Here is a 15,880-nt window from a genome sequence, read left to right on the forward strand (position 1 = left end):
CAAAAGGTAAGAAAAAGAAAGAAAGAAAGAAAGAAAGAAAGAAAGAAAGAAAGAAAGAAAGAAAGAAAGAAAGAAAGAAAGAAAGAAAGAAAGAAAAAGAAAAAGAGGTATCTTCTGGAGTGCTCCAGCCAACCACTATCTGAAGGCATTAGGATCACACTTTCTTTATGAGATGCTTATTCTATAAATGTTCATTCAGGGGTTTCTTGCACCTGCCTCAAGAATAAGTGTCACTGGCCTGTCAGAGGTAGGATATAGGGCTACATGAACTTCTGGTCTCACCAGTTGTGGCAGTTGCTATTTTCCTATAGAACAACTGACCAGTTCTAGTTCATATGGCCAAATCTGGCCCCAGGTTCCACAGCACATGAGGCTTGACCCAGTGGAGCTGGTGTGGGTGTAGGGAGGTGAGGAAACAGGACAGGGTTTGGAGACCGACACAAGGGGTCACTGACTTTGATCCTCAACCGTAGCTAGGGAGGAGAATTCTTTTCCTTCCACAGCCCTTGCAACAATCCTTGGGGCAGAGGCAGTGAACTGGGGCCTAGAATTCTGTCTGTGACCTGAGGGCTGCATGGTATGAGGCCGGGCTCCTGCACTGGAATAAATTTGACCATCAGAGAGCAACACCTACCCGATGAAATCGTTACTATTATTATTATATTTTAAATAATGAATGCCGACCAGAAAGAAGTTGATAGAATATTTGTATTCATGAAGGATCTCATGCGTTTTCTCCTCTAAATGGCCTCCTTGATTAGATATATCAAAAGTATACCTTGAAGAACCAAGCTCCTTTTATGGATATGACCTATCATTAGTGTAAAAAATGCCTGACAGGACCTTTCAATTTCCTTGTTAAACACTGATCATTGTATAGCCACCTGCCTGTGAATCTCTCCAGTTCATTTGTAAGAAACCTCATTTGCCATTGGAGGCTGGGCTGCATCCCATCACTCACCGCCTGTGTGTCATTTGCAAACAATGGAAGAATTATGTGCCCATGATGAGAATGCATGTCGCGCTACTTAGCCACATTGCCGTATATTTTCACTGCTGTTATATAATAGAGGCTTCCACAGCTGGCAATATCTGGACACCTTTTTCCGTTCCTGTCAGCAAGCTGCTTCTTTTCCATTTTCATCTGTCATCTGAAATTAAATGGTGAAAATCCTCCTGCGAAAATGGAAAGTGCTATCACTCTATTAAAGCAGAGGGAGCTATTGCTAATTCATCTTGTACCCTTTTCTTTCTAGTTTGGAGTCAAGAGAATGGGATTCAAAAGTAAGGGAAGTGCTTAACAACCTGAGACATAAATTTGGATTCCTCTAAACTCAGGTGCAGCTGTCAAGCCCCAGGCAAGGCTTAAGGCTTCACTTCCTAGTTTCTTTGCCATTCAGGTAGAGCCATCTTTTTCTAAATTGGCAAGAAAATAATGACTAGGCAAGCTGGAGCTCTGAATAATGTCACAATGCCCCAAAATAATCTGGAGGTGTTTAAAGTTTCAAAGACCCCACCAGGCTCCCCCTTTCTGTGCATACATAACACTAGCTAGTTGCCTCATGGTTACATACAACCACATACTTAATTAAGCCCCCATGCGTATAGTACTGAACAGATGCATTTTAATGGTGAGTGCTCGGTAGCATGGGCCGGTGGTCAGCCACCAGTTTTTCTGGTCCAAGAGAGAGGCCTGTTGGCAAGAGCCCGCACTCTGCGTGTCTAACTTCAGCAGAGACTTCGGAGCATGCTCCAGGGCTGTGGGGGTTAGTTCCTATGGAATGTTTCTGAGCTCCACATTCCATAGGGAAATGAATACTTCCGGCCTGGTGCCTTACCCAGGGGGATTTCAAGTGGGCTGAATGCGATTTGCCTGGAGCAGAATCTTGCCAGGACATTTGTGAAAAGAGCAATAGGTTCAGTTCCTTAATAGCAGCAAGTGGTCAGGACCAGAACTTTATGTCTCATCCCAGAAAGGCCCCGCCAGCAGCTTAGAGCCACTAGCACAGTGCAGGGGCTTTGGGTTAGGACTGACTCCGAGGAAATGACCAATACCACTACCCAGGTCGTCCATCTAATCGCAGGTCAGGTCCAAACCTGCTTAGCTTCCAAGACTATCGTAGCATGAGATTGCAGGGTTGCAGGGCTCCTGGTTGCCACTGGCAACCAGAACAAACATGCCAAGGACTGAATGGGCTAGTGCACTGGACTTCTCCATAATTGGCCCCTCCCAGGCAGGTTTGAGGCATCCTGCCACAGCAGGGTGTGTGCTGTCCATGACTGACGTGTTATGTCAGTTAACAGAAAGAGTAAAATAAATAAATCTACACAGAGCTAATGAGTAGCCCTCACATCTGCAGCCAGCTCTGCATTTATTCTACCTCTGACCCTGGAAAGGGCACAGATTGCTATGAAAATGATGAATTGCCAAGGTTTTTCATCAGGGGAATGGTCATTTCAAGATCCTATTTACTTCCTTCAGGCACATGAGGATGAGACAGGACAGAGGGGAAAGGTTTCAGAAATGTACTTTAAGGCTGAACTTCACCACACAGAAGAAATTAATTCTGCAGATGCAGTGGAAATGGTAGCCTATAAAGTTAATGAGATAGCACTGAAGGAAGGATAAACAATTAGGAGTATTAGCTGCAAAGATAAACCAAGACCTGTTGCCATCAAAAATACTGAAACTAATTAAATTGGAAAATACAGCGAGAGAGTGCAAAAACAAAAACAAGTAAAGTGAGGGTGAGAATTAACGGGCTTAATATTGCAATGACATTATTATTATTAACAGTGGGAGGTGGGGATGGTTTTGATTAAACCCGTTTGTTCTCCCATACCTTTGCTAAAACACAAAACTAATGTGTGTTTGGGAACACGCAGGGGACACGGAGTTCTGGACTAGAGGATTATTGATGCTCTTGCTTTGGATTCGGGGGGGGGGGGCGGGCGGGAGGGAGTGGGAAGCAGAATTCCCTTCTTTATTGGATATTTGGCATCTGCATCAAACTCCTTTTAACATTTGATATCTGGAACACTGAACTGGGGTTACTGACACAGACGATTGCTGATCAGCTCGGGCCAGCTGTTAGGGCCAGATCCTGCTAGTCCAGGGGTTCAGAGAGCCTTACACACAATGCAACTGCCGTGCAGAGGATGGGGTTAGAGGTCAGGCTGTGAAAATTCCTCTGCCCCACTGCTTGCTGCAGAACAGGGCCACTGGCTGCCCTTCCCTGGCAGTGCAGAGGAGCGTTATGGGGGCAGGGGAAGGACAGGTTCATGTTCATTACAGCTGCAACTCTGCAGATCCACAGGCTAAACTTTGCATTGGGGGGGATGAGAGGGGCCCCAGTCGCTGTGAAGTGTGAAGGTTATAGACGTAGCTGTGCTGGTGCTCTTCTCTTTGGGGAGGGTGGGTTCTGCCCCCACCCACTTCGGCAGGCATAGCCTGCACATGGTGCTTTTACCCAGGCTTTGACAGGACTCCAGAATTTGGTCCTCAGAGCTCAAGGCAGATGTTATCCCATTATTATTACTGAGCATGTGTCTGGCCATGTGTGGATCTCAGAGTTTCTGACCAGAAACTGAAGGAGAACCACAGACACAGAGCCAGATTCAACCTGGCTGGCACAGAGCCATGCAGACTCACCCCAGGAGGCCAGCCTGGGGTTGGGGAGGTTTTCACCCAGAGGAGAGCAGGTTTAATCCCAAACAGGCTCCATAGGAGACTTGCTGCCAGAGTCTGCTAAGGTCGCTAAATCAAATACATCCACTGGCTACCCTGGCTCCTCCCCTCCTCTGCCCGCACCTCTCACTTCTCAGGGCTGTGCTATCCCCAGGGCTCACTGGTACAATGGAAGCTGGGGGCACACTCTGCCGCGGGCACAAGCGGGGGGCGCACTTGCTGTTGCTAGGGGCCCTATGCCTGGGACTATCCCTCAAGCGGCTGATGCGGAGCAGGGCTGAGTTTGCTCCATGCTCTCAGGAAGCACGTTTTCATGAGCTTTGCAGCCCGAGCTTGCAGGAATCAGGACAGCTGGATGGTTGCGCTGGATAAAGAGCTGGGCTTGTGGGCGCTTTTCTGACCCAAACCTCTGACCCATCTGCCATTCATTCATCAGCAGCAAGGAAAGTGGCTTGTGCCACAAGGGCAGGAACAAGCAGTCTGATACAGAACAGCAATGACACAAGAACACGTGTTGAGGAAGCCAATAGGTTCCTGTCAGAGGAAAGGGCTTATTGATTTGAAACAACACAATTGACCCATGAATAGAAAGCGGGGCTAGCAAGGGCCCCTGTGCCTGCCTGAGCGGGAACAACCCATGGCAGCATAACCACATGCTCTTGGGTCGTATACGGAGAGCCCTCCCGCCCTGTGCTGGAGCTGAGCACTGGTGCGATCTCCCACAACAGCCAGAGCTATAATCTCTGTGGCACTGGCTGACAGCAGAAATCTTTGGTTTAGTTCTCCTATGTCACGTCCCATGACAAGTGTCTGAGGCTCTACGGGTCCTTGTGCTGGGTAAATGTGCAGAGGGGCACAGTCAGTAAGTGCAGAGCGAGACCCTTGTGGATATTGGCAGATGGGTTTTTCTGTGAGCTGTTGATTAATTGAAAACACCTGAGTGCCTTGCAAAGCAGCTAAAAATTGGCACCACTACCAGGCTGCCTGTAGTTGTATCGGAGGGTTCAAAGGAGTCTGGCTACTGTCTTTGATGCAATGAATGCCTTTGATGAATTATGGCATGAAGGACTCTGCTATGAGCTTTCAGGAAACAAGAAACCAATGAAAGCTACAACGTTCCTGACAACTTAGTTCAGGAATATTTGGAGTAGGTTCTTCCTCTCAAAAGCACTGCACCTGCAGGCCTGAGCAGCCAAAGGGGGCTACTTTGCTTCACCCCCTCCTCTTTCTGGGATTAATTGTCTGGTTCCTGCTGATTCCATTCCATTGTCTGACTGGTCACCTTTCTGGGTCAATCGGAACTCCCCTGGGCCAAGGGAGTCATTCAGAATGTGTGAAAGCTACTCAGTGAGACAGTCTGGTCCAGCGTTTGCACAGAACGACCCTCAGTTACAGGTCTGGGAGTCTGCAAGGACCTTTTTGCTGCTTATTAGCAAAATGAGTGCAAAAGCTGAGCAAAATGAAGGAACAACACTGTTAGAGCAAGCAAAGGAATGACAAATCTATAAAACATAGGAGCTTTCTCAAGGGCTTCTCTGTGAATTTAGGAAACCTACAGAGACCTTGTAAGAATTTAACTACTAGTCTGGGTACTGGGGAGAGATGGGCAAAATAAACAACAAAAACAACAATAATAAAATAGTTTTCACTCTTGCACAGAACCTTTCATCCAGGGATCTCAAAGCACTTTACAAAGGAGACCAGGTATCCTTATTCCTGTTCTATGGATGGGGAAACCTGGGCAGGAGAAGGGCATATTTTCAAAGGCGCAAAGGGGAATTGGACGCCCAGCTGCCATTGACTTTGGGGAGTGAGGTTTGAGAACAGACTTCCAGCAGGAGTGGTTGGGGGCAACAAACCTCACTGGTTTTAATATAGATCTAGATACGTTTCAGAACAGGATTACATGAGTGCCTGCAATAGCAGGGCCCTGGACTCGATGACCCAGGAGGACTCTTCCGGCCCTATGATTGTAAGTAGGCATCACACTGCCCTTTGTATCTTCAAAAGACTCCCCTGAAGTAACTTGCTCAAGATCACACAGTAAGTCAGTGACAGAGCTGTGAAAAGAACCCAGGTCTCCTGACTCCCAGCCCAGTGTGCTCCCCACATGCTTTCAGTTAATTCAATAAATACGCTACCTGTGCTCTTCATTGATTTATTTCAGTTTAAAGAGTGTTTACTGTTTTGTGAAACAGAGAGAAAAAGAGAAAGAAAAAATATAATGAGTGTTTTAACATGGCTAGGTCGGGGTTTAAAACGATCCAGGAACGTGAAACAGAACTAGCCTTAGCAAAACAAAACAAAACAAACACCGGAACAAGGACACTTAAAGCTATCTTTTAAAATTTAATTTATGGGAACATAATAATTTTTCCATTAATTAAATAATATAAGACTCTGCTAGCAAAAAATGTTAACCTGAAGGAAAGTATTTAGCTGCAAACATTTCAGAGGGTCATTTGTAAAGCTTAAGCATAACTGTGCTTTATTAATTTAGCATTTGCAGTAGCTTTAGAGGTTTTGCAGCATTCCAATGACTTTACCAGCAGACACTACTTTGATCTACTTTTCAACACTTAGATTTGTAACTCTTGGGGCCCTGGCCAAGGTGACTAGTGATTCCAGGTGCCCTGAGGTAAGCATAGCGGGCCCGGTTTTAAAAGGGCAGGTGCTCAGCACTATCTGAAAATCAGGACACCCCAAAAGTGGAGACCTTCAAAACTATTAGTTGCTTTTGAAAATCTTGAGCTGTTGTAAGCAGCTGGTTCTCCATTTCCTGCCATTGGAGGACTGATATTTTTGCTCTAAAATATTTCTGAGAAGGCAAAGGTAGCTCTTCGTTCTACTTCTTCCAGAGGTGCTGGGGGCACTGCCGCAGCCCTTTCTTGAAGTGGTTTCCATGATTTACAGGGTTTGCAGTTCAGTTAAATGGCTCTCAGCACCCCCACTGTCCAAATTGTTCCAGCCCCCTAGGCTTCCTCCCCTGTGTATTGAAACCTAAACTGTATAATAACAATTTAAAAAATAAAAAACTGCAGTTGGGAGCGTGACTGAATGCTGAGGCGCCTGGGCTTGCCCAAACACTTGATTTCTTTACTGTTCCATTGTGTTATGAATTTTGTTTTAAGAAATTAATGAGGAGAGTTGTGGTGCCAATGATGGACCGCACGTAGAGACGCCCCCACCACATGGGAAGGCTAGGGAATACCATAAGGAAGAGCAAAAGCAAAAGGCAACTGAACGCTGACAGCATGGGCAGTGCATCTGCTTAAATATCCTCATTGGTTATGTCTGAGTTATGGCTATTTGGTGGGTTATTGCTGCTGATTTGATGCCTGCTTGCAGCTCCGAATGGGCGCTTCTGCTGGCTCCTCAAGTGCAAGCGCATTGTGCATTTGGTTGTGCCCTGCTTTGGAAATGTCTGTTTCCATTTCAGAGCATCACCAGTCAAGGAGCGGCTCTCCGATGTGAGGAATCCAGGGGACAAGCTCCGAATAGGCAATGTTTTCTAACACCTGGAATACTAGGGACCTAATATAGCCTCTGCTTCAACAATAGCACGTCAGTCTCCTCCCATGGCCACTGTACAATAGGCTTTTTCTGGCTTCAGACCCTGAACTGCTCTAGTCAGCCACTGTCTGGCAGAGACCTCCAGAAGAGTCATTAGCACTTAAATAATTGGTTCCATTTAAAGGGTTTAGCGCCAAATTAACTTTATGGTTTGCCACCCAGAAATAATTCCACTTTAAGTGGTCAGACTCATCTGTGGCACCCAGGGAGACAATGAGTGGGCTAAGTGCTGCTTGTGGGAGTTCTCAGCAGTCTACAGGGCTGGTAGTCTCTCCTCTGGGGAGCTCCCAGCATGCCTGATGAGGTGAGCTACATGGAGGGCCGATGCCTTAGCCACGGTTTCATGCAGCATTGCAGTGGGCGTGACGCGCCCTCGAACAAACCTGAGACCGACAACCTTCAGAGGATGTAAAATCAGATGCCAAGATGAGGAGGCTTCAGGCAAGAATCTGTGTATTCCAAAGGGGAAGGAGGCAAAATTCCCAACTATATGCGGAGACCTCATTCCCAAAGCCATCTGGTCCCTGTCCTTCTCGTCGAAAAGAATATAAAAGCATTAGTGATTTCTCTCTGAGCAGGGATACAGATGTGCCGATAGCACAGACTGTCTTGCTCCTTAATTATTGTGGTGGGATTAACTCACTCAAAAGAAGATTGCATAATAGATTTACATTTGCAAAATTTCCTAAAAAGCTCGTTTCTACTTTCTCCCTTGCTGATCCTTAGGCAAAGGAGGAGCTCCACAGAAACATCTACAAAGCCACCTCATTGTCTCCCTACAAATCCCACCTTAAAACTAACCCTGCCTTGGTCCCTACACAGCACTTGACAACAGTGCCCTGACTGCTGCTTATCATGCTTTGTCATTGTCTTCTTGTTGTGTTGTGCTCTTCCGTGCAGGGACTGCCACTGAGTTATGTGTGTATACCTTTCCTTAGCAGTATGGTGCTGAAGTCTGTAGATGCTTCTCTAATTCTAACAACAATAATAATAACAATGATTTGCTAACTAATGGCAATGTTAAGAGTCTCATATTTCAAATCAGTTTATATGATGCCTCCTACTGGCTCCCCTAGGAAAAACATGAGAAGTGGTTAGCCTCACACTTGCCCAGTGAGGTGAACAAACTCAGGTAATCCACAAGAGCAAAACTGTACCATCATCACAGCGGATCAGCTGTAAGGGAAGGCAGCATGGCCTAGTGGATTGGCAAGTGGACTGGGAGTCAGGAGACCTAGGTGTCACTCCTGGCTCTGCCACTGACCTGCGTGTGATCCTGAGCAAGTGATTTCACCACCCTGTGCCTCAGTTTCCCCATCTTTAAATGGGGATAATGACATTGATCACCTTGGCAAAGCGCTTTGACATCTAGGGATGAAGAACCAGGTATGTAGGTATTATTCACTATGATACTTACTTATCTTAGCAAGGATGTTTGAATTCTAGAGATGGAAGAGCTAATTATTAATAATTATTTTTATTATTAGTCTGAAAACACTTTGGGATAGAGAGCTGTCTTTGACAGAACACTTATGCTGCTATAAGAATAATAAATAATAATAATGTTAAAGCTATGAACTGAGGCTTTACCTATCTGCAATGTGATAGATACGAGACTGATGTTAATGCCATATACCTGCCAAATATTCATCCAAAAGGCAAGGTATGTATAATGTCTCAAAGGAAGCATTACAACTTCTGATCAGAAATCTAGTGGCATCTGGGAAACTAGCAAGAGCCAGAAGAAAATTTATAAGAATGTACGAATTAAAGAGACAAAATTAAGATGAACAAATTCAAAAGATTTACCTTATCCATTCTCTTAGTAGAATCTCTGATAATTAATGAGATAATCCGACAAATGTAATCTACTGAATTATGCCTTACTTCTTACATTTCACTCATCTGAGATGAGGAAACCAAACTGGTCTGTTTCATTTCTTGGTTCTTGTGGGCTACCCAATACCTATTGCCTTCTTTATTCAAACTGGAACTATACTAAACAAAAATGTGTTGTGAGAGAAGGCCAGATTCCCAAAGGAATTTTGACGTCTAAGAGATGCAAATAGGCACCTGGTGAGATTGACAAAAACACCGAAACAGATTAGGCCGCTGCCACCCCTTAAAAGGCACTGCACGGCATTGGTTAAATTACATCAAGCTACTTTCACAGACGTTAAAAGCAGTTGTGGAAATATTACGTTTCAAATTAACTTTCGTTAAACCCTTGGCTTTATTTTTTACAAACCTCAATCTGGGGCCTTGACAGTGTCACTTTAACCTCATACTCCAGGGAAAGTCATCTACTGCACTCAGACACAGAGCAACAATACATCCTGCTCAGGAACGTTGGTGCATGTGCTTAATTGCTACAATACTTGAATGGGCCCCAATCCAGGAAAGCACTTAAGTATGTGCTTAAATCCATTCCTAATTCAGGACAGCACTTAATTACTGTCCTAAAAAGGGATGCTTTATCAAGTCGTGGCCATGGTGTGTGACATCTTAGCACAGTGGGAGGGAAACCCAGAAAACGCTGAACACTCCAGGGGATAAATCCATCAGGGTTTGAGTTTGGTTTTGATTTTCAAATCTTGAAGAGTGCTGCAAAGAAATTAACTGAAGAGATTTAAGGATATGACTCAATGATCAGCCTGTCACCTCAAGATGTTATATTGTTAAAGTGACCTTCCCCATTTAATCAGTCAGCCGCAGAATACCAGGCTGCATCATCTGCAGGCCAGAGTTTCAGTTCAATTCAGGAATTTCGGTGTGTTTATGGTTTTCCAGTGAAACAATAAAGGCCCTAGAAGCAGCTGGGCAGGTTGAAGAGCTGGTGCTTCAAAGCAGCTCGTTAGAGTGTAATGACATTTCTGAGACTAAATGTTCATATGAGCAGCAGGCAAAATCCTTGAGTATGTATGGCTTGATATATGGCACTCATCAAGAAGCAGCTAGTGCTGAGGTGCATGCCAGGACTCAACTTTACATCCAACTGTCTACTCTTAATGGATACAAATTGTTGCCTTTAGCCCTGAAAAAGCTGAATAGATACAAATATTACCAATATCTTAAAGGTTTACTGGGCCTTGTTATCCTTGGGTAATTGAGGTTATGTGCAATTGTTCTCTCTTATCTGTCAGTGTCTCTCCTGGCAACATGCTGAAGCAGAAAACTCAAGGATGAATTCCTATAAACTTGGTAGATGTACGGAACCCAGAAATACCGATATGCCGACTGAGGCACTCTGACTGCAAGATCTGGCCCTCCAAAGCAAATGATCAGGTATGCAGAATAAGAAGCCTGTGCACGGCCTTGCATACTTCCCATTGATATCAGTGGGAGATTTGAGAATGTAAGAACGGCCATACTGGGTCAGACCAAAGGTCCATCCAGCCCAGTGTCCTGTCTGCCGACAGTGGCCAATGCCAGCTGCCAGAGGGAGTGAACCTAACAGATAATGATCAAATGATCTCTCTCCTGCCATCCATCTCCACCCTCTGACAGACAGAGGCTAAGAACACCATTCCTTACCCATCCTGGCTAATAGCCTTTAATGGACTTAACCTCCATGAATTTTTCCAGTTCTCTTTTAGAGAGAACAGATTCTGACTTTCCTGCTGCTCACACCAAACTAACATTGTATCTTGTATTCCTACACCCTGGAACTTGAAAGTTCAGCAAGGAAAAAAATATTCCTTGAGCTACGAGATGCTGGTATAGAACATACGATGTTATTGTGCCTACGACACAGTACTTGGATGGTTTCAGTTAGACCTGAGCAGATCATTAGGGGGAAACATTTAAACAGTTCATTTTGTCTTTGTTTGTGAAAAGCCTGTGAACAGACAGTGAAATTCTCAAATGGATTCATAACTGTTTCCTAATTTCTCCAGGGAACATTACAATGTGTACTGTCTGGTAATTCCATGCTTCTGTTCTCTTACTGGATCATCTTCTACTTACCCACCAACATCATTGTATATAAAGGCTGCTCTGGTTAGTTAAATGTGTCAAACAATCAATGAAGAGAAACAGTCCATGTGACTAACCAACAGCAAGTGAATTCCAAAGGTGTGTTGCTTTGTAATATTCATACTTCACACTGTGTTGGTTGGTTCCATAAGTCACAAACTGTTCTTTATGTTTCCTGATGGGATGGCTTATGTAACAGCACAAATCATGTATTTTACAGCTGAATGTACAAAGCAACATTTGCTGTCAAGAAATATTCAGGCATTCAAGCTTAAAATTTGTTTTTTGCAAGCATTCTGGCTAATAAAGCTCCGACACTTAAATATTCTTGGAAAGTGCTCACAAAAGGGTTGCAAATATGTCCAGTCTCTAATTCACTTTTCAGTTCTAAAGAACAGTCAGATTTTTTTTTCCATGATTTGCTCAGCTCTAGTTGCAATGACAATTTTTACCACAATGGGGACACAGAAGTGTTCCATACAAGTCATAACGAGTCGGTGTGTTCACATACAGTGCTACTAAAAACTCTTCGCAGATATTAGCCAAAATTAACATGCTGAAATATTAAACATCATTTAAAAAAGATTCAGAAAATTCCAACTCCGTGAACTCCTGTGTCATTTTCAACTGCACTTAACAGACATCCCTCCCTCCTCCTTTGGCTACCTCAGCAAAGATGCTGAAGACTAGATGGGCCACGGAGACTGAGCTGCAATATTCATTCCTACAGGTGGCTGCTCCCAGCTAAGATGGGAGCAGACTGGTGGAGGGAATCCTGCACCATTTCTGCTCCTGCTGTGCATGACTAGAGGACTTTTGTTGCCAGGGATGAAGATGCTACTTAACCAATTGTTTTAAGTTCGCTGTAAGGGTTAATCAAAACCTTTTGCTTTCCAGAAGATTAATATAACTTCAGAGGTCAGTCAAGGCCATGCTCCTCTCCTCACTCTTTTCCTACATACACAAAAAGTTATGTTGATGTTATGAAAATGGCCCTTAGATTTCCACCGCAGATTTTTTTTAATATGGCACCATTCCTTTCAACCCGCAGCTACGATAAAGAAGACAGATCACCTTTCTTGGGTTTAAAGGCTTTTAAATAGAGAGCAGAATTGATTTTGTCATCTGAATAACATTCATTTAGCTTGTCAGCAAGAGGTTGCTTTTGATGACAAAGCATCTCACTGTGTTGATTCTCTTCAGTAATACTATACGTCTATTTGTTTCTGTACAGATGTAAGGACATAATAGATATACTGTTTTGCTATCATTCCAAAAGTTTTAAGTTGAAATTTTCTTGTCCTAGTCATTTCACAAAGATCTCCTTCCTCTCACAGTGAAAAATAATTTTGAAGTCACTTCAGTTAGATTCATCAGCAGTTTAAAAACTCATTTGCTTTAGATAGTTTTCTTTTCTTCTTACAAATTCTACAGAGATACTTGATGGGACTGAATGTGTGAACATGATCCTAAAAGTAAGTTAGTGCTTTAGTTCAGTGCAACATACCTCACAGACGTATGCTAACACTGAGAGCTAACACACAGGGCTTCTCTTCTACTGGGTGCTTTGCCATCCTAGGGACGCTGACACGTACGACTTGCCATATTGAATCAGACCAGGAGTCCGCCTCCTGTAGCATCCTGTTTCCGACAACACTCTGAACCATAGCTGTAGTGGCTCTGCTATGGGGCCCTCTGAAGGGAGGGGTGTGGGGGGGGAGAGGTGATACAAGGACCCAAGGAGTTCTCCTCTCTAAAAGAAAGAGCATCACTTTGCAGTGTCATTCATATTGCTCGCCCTCAGCCTCCGCGAGACCCAGGTGGGATAGGACAGCAGCGAGCTGGTTGGTTTTCATGCAGCTGTGGCTGATTCCACCAACAATGTGATTCATGTGACAAAATAATCCATCAGCAAAGGCAGCCCCTGGCAGCCCCGATCCTTTCCTTCTGTGCGGGGAGGTCTGCAAATTGCACCCACACGGTCCTGGTGACAGCAGATGTGCTGGGTGACGTGTGTGCTATCTATCACTTTCCCCACAGCTTCCTGCAGGCTCATTTCACAGGTGTAGCAGGAAGGTTAATGGCTTTCATTGGCTGAGGAGCCAAAGCAGACGACTACAAACGGAGGGCAGTTACCTCCCAGCTCAAGTTTACACTCCAGATAAAACAAATTCCTCATTCTAATCCCGTTTCCCAAACTCCCAAGAAGAGATTGTAATGGGTAAGCCATGAAGGGAAAAGTAATTACCTTTCTGTGGCACATTTGCACATCACTTTTATTACTATTCATTCTCTGCATGCACGTTGCCCCTTTTCTGATTTATTCTTGTGCTTTTCAGGTGGAACAATGTTAATGTTTGCAGATCCTGTTTCTCAAGAGGAAGTTTTAACTCTTTCTTCACACAGCCACATGTCAACCACCTTGGTAAATGAGAGAGCAGGGGGAACCTCTAATACGTATGGGGCTGTGGGGGCTACCACTGGCTCAGTAGATTGACCGTAGATCTCCCCACTGTGCCTAGAGGCAAAGAGCACTGGGCTTTCTTCTTAGGAATCACTCTGGCAACCTCCACTGGGAGAGCAAAGGGGCTGTCCTGGCATATGTTTACATCGTGGGGTGGGAAGAAACAGAGAGAAGATCTTATATTCCTTTATTTATGCTGAGGGGGTAGGGGAAGGGTGTTGATAGAACCGTATGAGTCACGGAAGGGCAGGAAGAGAGTTAGGGGGAAGAACCTAAAGATGCAAGGACATTTTAGTACTCCACAGAGAGTGCTTGCTGCAATCTTAGCATTTGGCCACCGGGCTCAAGGTCCAAAGTTAGATTCCCCCATCCTTTCCCTGACAGCCAAGTCCAATGTGAACCTGAATCTTTTCCACCCAATACAAGTCTAATTACCATTTTGTTTGTCCTTTGTCATTTTTCCCAGCTGTCCCTGTACTTCCTTGTCATGGCTGGAACTGGAAGCAGGAGGTACTAAGGCAACACAGGAAAGCCCATACTCAGGGTAAGTTCCTCCCGCCTGACAGGAAGCTGGGCATTCCAGATGTCTCACAAGAAAGAATATGGACATCAGGCTTCCAATCTGAATTTGTAAGCCCAGGAAGTTGGGAAAAGGCTTGGAGAAACATCCAAACTTTCACATGCTTGTGCAAACTAAACATCTAACTGTCTGAGATCTCCCCTGTGGCATATTTAGTCATGCAACTGTGATGCCTTTGCTGTCTGTATTTTGTACCTTTAAACCTCCAAGGACTCAGCTGTCTGCAGAGAAGGGCAGCCATTTTGTGTTCAAATGACTGCAAGTTGTCAGAGGAGCCATAAACACTGTCTGCTGTCTCATGTAGTCTTTGCTTTCATTCTTTCTGGTTCTTGGGACCTGCTTTTCAAAGATATTTAGGCACCCAAAAATGAGGGTAGGCACTTTGTGGGGTTTTCAAAAGTGCCTAAGCAGGTTAAGCATCTGCCATTGAAACCAAAGTGACATCAAGCGGCACAGGGGCCTCGCCACATCTTTAGGCACCTAGGTACCTTAAAAATTCCTAATTTGAAATCAGGCAGGGAGCATCTCTTTGCTCTGTGTGTCTGGAGAGGGACAACACTCCACAGCACGAGCAATCATTCCATTTTGCTTGGAGGAGGATCTGTAGGTGAGAAATACCCACTGGAGCGTCTCTTTTCGGAAGGTAAGGTCCTGAAATCTCCAATGGTCGTGATTTTCCTCTCATGCCAGTTGGACACGGGTGTTAAATGAAGGACTGTCGGGCTCAATAAGAGGCCATCACTCTGGCTAACCCCAGAGCTCCCAGTGTGACATTCTCTTGCATTGCCATATGGTTATCAAAGAATTTTTCTGCCCTCCCACAAACAGCTCCCGCTGCCCCCCCGCCCCTCCCATGCCTCCAACCCATTACCGAGGCAGGGCTCTACATTTGCACCTCCTACCACAGGTTTATCAGGCTTTGCAGGCCTGTCAGAAGTGGGGGTCAGGTTTAAGCAGCAGTGGCTTACACCGGGAAACATCCGGAGTTAATTCTGAATTCCTGCCATCCGGGGCTTTGCGGAGGTAAAGCTTTTAATGGAAAGAGGAAGTGTAAAATGAAAAGATGGGAGGATTAGAGATACAGTAGGCCAACCACTGTAAGATAAAAGTGAACAGAACAGAGGAGGCAGGAGCCAGTTCATCATGGCTGGGCCCACTGCGTCTAATTTAGATCAGATAATGGTTATCAGAATGGAAAGCACATATCTTAATCTGCTGTGTATTTTCAATTTTCTTATCAGCGCTACGCAAAGGGCATGGGGAACCATGAGAGAAGAGCTGCCTTGATGCTCTTTTACACTTACAAACGTGCATCGAAATAAGCTTCTTTGTATCGTTCCCAGAGACCCTGCCACACGCAGGCACACCTTACAGAGGACACGGAATTGGTGAACTGGTTAATATAACAGGAGAACTGACCTGAACCTTCACTCAAATTCAGATCAGATCCCGAATGGAATCTTGTTGGGATTTCAAAAAAAGTTTCAATGACTTTCCCACCTATTATTTATCATTATTGTTAATTTCTTCACTTCTGGCTTCCAGCTGTTATTGGAAGCCAAAATGCTGTCAAGCTGCTGTATTTCTGGAACTGAAATTC

General features: G+C 44.7%; 1 long non-coding RNA gene across 2 annotated transcripts in view; it reads left to right on the top strand.

Moving 5' to 3' along the window:
• Positions 1-14,567, top strand: part of LOC311532932 — a 32,620-nt gene extending 18,053 nt beyond the window's left edge. The window contains exons 1-3 of one of the 2 annotated variants that reach the window (XR_014714474.1): positions 10,485-10,546; positions 13,576-13,661; positions 14,167-14,567. This is a non-coding gene — a long non-coding RNA (uncharacterized lncRNA). Of the gene's footprint in view, positions 1-10,484; positions 10,547-13,575; positions 13,662-14,166 lie in introns of those variants that run through there. The other variant, XR_014714473.1, reaches the window with a different exon arrangement.
• Positions 14,568-15,880: the final 1,313 nt, after the last annotated feature.

This window comes from Lepidochelys olivacea, assembly GCF_965140295.1.
Source record: "Lepidochelys olivacea isolate rLepOli2 genome assembly, chromosome: 18".
Classification (NCBI taxonomy): domain Eukaryota; kingdom Metazoa; phylum Chordata; order Testudines; family Cheloniidae; genus Lepidochelys; species Lepidochelys olivacea.